Source organism: Panthera tigris, chromosome A3 (assembly GCF_018350195.1).
Source record: "Panthera tigris isolate Pti1 chromosome A3, P.tigris_Pti1_mat1.1, whole genome shotgun sequence".
NCBI classification, from domain to species: domain Eukaryota; kingdom Metazoa; phylum Chordata; class Mammalia; order Carnivora; family Felidae; genus Panthera; species Panthera tigris.
The window spans coordinates 72,594,636-72,599,275 of NC_056662.1; the positions used below are offsets into that span (position 1 = coordinate 72,594,636).

A 4,640-nucleotide genomic window follows, 5' to 3' on the forward strand; every position below is an offset into this window, starting at 1 on the left:
CCCAGGTCCTTTACTTCTCTTCCTGATAAACGTTTCCCTCGCAGCACATTCCCAGCAGGACTCAGCCCATCTGGTAAAATGATGGGAGAGAGATTAAATCACTTTCCCTTTATAAAATGTGTGTACCTCCTTGTAACTGGACGAAGACTCCAGATTTACATTCCCTATTTCATATCTCTCTCTGAGAATAATCTCCTGACCTGCACAGTGGACTTAAGAACACCAAAAAGCTCTTCTCTCTGACTGGTTTATCAGGAAAATCATTCTCCTGATTGGCTTATGCCCACTCCTCAGGGGCCAGTGGAATGTTCCACACTGGTGATGGTGAGGCTATGACTTCTCCTTGCAGTGGGCCAGGTACGGGGGGGCAGGGAAGCCAAAGGGTTTTAGAGGGCACATGGAGCGGTAAGGGTGAATAAGGCCAAAGTCTGTAGAGGTAATCTGAGTGTAAATAGTGGGAAGAACACATGCAGTATGAAGTCAGGAGGCTACTGAGATCGGAGTTGCTAAGTTAAGGGTTTGGAACTGAATGGAAGTGGGCTCGTAGCACAGGCAAGAGGGTCTCCTGGAAGATAGCCCCAGATTGCAGCTGGCAAGTGTGGCCTGCCGTCTGTGGTTGGCAGGGCCTGGTGTTTTGAAGTGGTTGAAGTTGCCGGGATCTGTGGACCCAGACAGGCCACTGGCCAGTGAACAAAACTAAGAGCACCAGGGTCTGAGTTGGGGTCTGAAGTGAAAACTGGATCTCCATAATCAAAGAGGTCAACAGGGTGTAAAGTCAAGGACAAACCCATTGTTAGTCCAATAAGCATGTTTGGCAAATCAGGGGAGGAGCAAGAATGCGAGTGTGGAGCCCGAGAGAGCAGGAGGCCATAGTGGTCAATGTTGGAGGAGTGCAGTCCAGCACTGGGGCAAATGGGCTGGAATGATGCCAGGCCAAGGAGTGGACGGTACAGCCACTCTTCATTCTGTTTCTGTGCTCTGAATGAGATGTGTCTTGTGCCATTTAAAATACCACCAGAGCTTTCTTCTAGAGGCTCGAAGATGGGCAAGTTCATCTAGATGGCATCAAGATGGGCAAGTTCATGAAACCGGGGAAGGTGATGCTGGTCCTGGCCAGTCACTACTCCGGATGCAAAGCAGTTACCATGAAGAATGTTGATGTTGATACCTCAGACTGTCCCTACAGCCATGCTCTGGTGGCTAGAATTGACCGCTATCCCTGCAAAGTGACAAGCTGCCATGGGAAAGAAGGAAATCATCAAGAGGTCAAAGATCAAGTCTTTTGTGAAAGTTTATAACTACAATCATGCATGCCCATAAAGTACTCTGTGCATATCCCCTTGGACAAAACTGTCGTCAACAAGGATGTCTTCAGAGACCCTGCTCTTAAATGCAAGGCTTGATTAGTAGCCAAGGTAAACTTCCAGGAGAGGTACAGGACGGGCAAGAACAAATGGTTCTTCCAGGAGCTGAGGTTTTAAATCTGCTTTGTTTCAGTCATTAAAAATACACACACACAAAATGTACCACCAGAATGACTGTAGTTAATAATACAGTATTACATATTTGAAAGTTGCTAAGAGAATAGATCTTAAAAGTTCTCATCACAAGAAAAAAAAATGTAACTGTGAACAGGGACAGATATTAACTAGACTTATTGTGGTGATCACTTTGCAAAATGTATTTGCATGAAATCATTATAATTTCATTAAAATGAAACTAATATAATGCTATATGTCAATTTTACCTCAATTAAAAAAAATTACTACCAGTAACTTTGCTCTATTTCCTTCCAATTAACTGAGAGTATGAAAGAGAAAGAGAATTTTACTGATGGGGAAGAGTATGTTTGTGTTGACAGAAAATACTATTGGGGACTTCCAGAATTTCAAACACACAGGCATTCCTAAGGGAATATGCTGGGGCAGTAGGAAAGAGGGAATGTGGTCAAAAGGACTGTTCCATGATCAGCCATATTGAGTTCTCCAAGTGACTGGTTAGGGATCCATGGGTGTGGTTGAGGTGCTCTCTTTAGAAAAATTCTATGAGAATGCAAACATTTTGGAGCGGGTAGGTAACATTAGCACACTGGAGAGTTCTAACAGCTCATCTCAGACACATCTATGCTTATGCCTGGAGGGAATGGAATGAGGCCACTAAGGTGCTGGGAAGGTCAGGTTCCCAGCACAGAAGCCTAGGGACACTGGGCATGGACAGGCCAAGGGAGAAAGGGAGTGTGAGCTGTGGGGATGCTCCAGCATCTGAGCAAAGAGGAGGGTAGGGAATGGGGCCCATTTTATGGGATGCCAGTGTTCCTATCTATACTCCAACTTCTACCACACTGGGTCAACTTTTGTCTATTTTGCACGTCGGGTTTCTGTGATTTTCTTTTATTTGGCTTTAGACCATTTGAAAACCATCACCTTATATCCACAACACTAAGCACCTCCTGTGTTCTTTTAATATTATTTTTTTAATTTTTTTTTAACGTTTATTTATTTTTGAGACAGAGAGAGACAGAGCATGAACAGGGGAGGGTCACAGAGAGAGGGAGACACAGAATCTGAAACAGGCTCCAGGCTCTGAGCTGTCAGCTCAGAGCCCGACACGGGGCTCGAACCCACGGACCGTGAGATCATGACCTGAGCCGAAGTCAGACGCTTAACCGACCGAGCCACCCAGGCGCCCCTACCTTCTGTGTTCTTAGCTGTGTATCGGATGCTATCTTGGTTTATTCATGTGGGAGTTTCTCTTCAAGGTGTTCACAGTCTCTCTGGAAATCCCAATTTTATGTAATGGCAACAAGAAGAAAACAAAATAGGGTAGGACTTAAGTGCTAAGTGATGTGTTGGGGGTACAAGTGACTCATAGTTTTGAGGGTTGTGGGGGGTGAGGACCCATGTCAAAAGTTATAGAAATTTCTATCTGAAAAAAGTGATATTTGGGCTGAATCTTAAAGAAGGAGAGGATTTGAATAAGTGAGGAAGGTATGTGAGCTATGAGAATAGCATAAACAAAGGTATAGAGATAGGAATGTTCAAGGCCAGTTTGGGAAACAATAAATAGAGAAAACATATGGAAGACTGACAGTGTTTTCCACTTTTTAAATTACTTATTCAGACAGTATCCTGAGCAAGAACAATTTCCTGTGGTTTATAAATAGGTCCCAGTTATTTTAGTAGAACGTAATGCTGATGATCATTCATGGAATGTTCCACAGAGACTTCAGTTTTCCAAGGACCAGGAGAAAATGTATAAATGTGGAAGGAATGGTCCAGAACATGAAACACCATGAACAAAACCTGATACAAAGTGTGTGCAGAAACTTAGTGTTCCTAGCCAGGTACTTGTCTCCTTCACTCTTTCTCCCTCCTGGATTTGTTTCTGATTTATGATGCAAAGTGCCCAAGGCTTCAGATGACATGCACCTTTGGATATGAAAGAACGAGAATAGAAATTGGGAGATAATAAAACAGGCACCAGAGATGAAGTCATTTGTCTGAGCTCACAGAGTGGGTGGTGCCAAGGTTACAATTCAGGACGCACATCTTGAGTCTCCTTTCACCCAAGATTTCCTACCCAATTCCAAAACCAAGAAGCCACTAGAATGGTACAGAATCCCAAATCCAGTGGTTCCTAAGATGAGAACGTTTTCATAAGGCTGGTATGTTTCATAGGTTGGGGATCCCAGTTGCCCGTGCTTGAGACACATTTCAATGTATATGTCCATGTTATGGGGTATGCAAAAGAAAGAAGATATTTATATTAATTAGGTTATGGGTGGATTTGTATTTTATTGCAATTAGTTAGCATCATTTTCAACTTTCCTGTGGGGTTCTATTTTCAATCTGTTTCACTAGCATTTGTATATATATATTGTTCATTTTGGCCTAAGAAAGATTATGAGTGAATACCGTCTTTTTATTTGTGTTTTTCCTTTGGGTTCCTCTTACTGTAGACTCCGGGCAAAAGAACTGATGTTATCCTAAATAAGCTACCTTCCAATCAGAATGCAGTGGTAAAAGAGGGAGTTTGAACTTTACTCACAGCTTCAAGTCACTAAAATTAAATTTTAGAGCAACAGCAGCAGCAGCAAAGTATGTCAATATGAAAACTTTCTTAGGAAAAATATCCAAAAGTCGATCTTGTCTGTATCTGAAGAGATCCCCGTCAAATGTCTCCAGAAGTATGAAATAACACTACTGTCAGTGATCCCACCAGTTTTTGCAAGAACTCAGGGTTGTATTTAAGCCTTTACCCACACCCCAGCTCTCTAAATAAGAATGGATGTTATTAAATCTCCCTCTTGTTCTTAGAGCTGGGTCATTTTATGGGGGTAATAAAATCAGCACCGATAGCATTTCTGGCCATTCCAATAATCATCCTGCAGATTAAAAAAATACTCATAGAATTGAAAAGGAAGCTCCATTCAACTTATCAAATGTAATAACAATTGCCTACAGAAATGACCTTTGACATACAGAATTTGTAGCCGGTAAAAGAGTATTATTTTCACACTGTGTTTAAGATTTGCAGAATACTTAAAAAAAAATTTTTTTTTTGTTTATTGATTTTTGAGAGAGAGAGACAGAGCATGAGTGGGGGAGGGGCAGAGAGAGAGGGAGACACAGAATCCAAAG

General features: G+C 42.2%; 1 pseudogene; it reads left to right on the forward strand.

Moving 5' to 3' along the window:
• Positions 1 to 1,070: 1,070 nt before the first annotated feature.
• On the forward strand, positions 1,071 to 1,481 carry LOC102965924 (annotated as a pseudogene).
• The last annotated feature ends 3,159 nt before the right edge of the window (positions 1,482 to 4,640 follow it).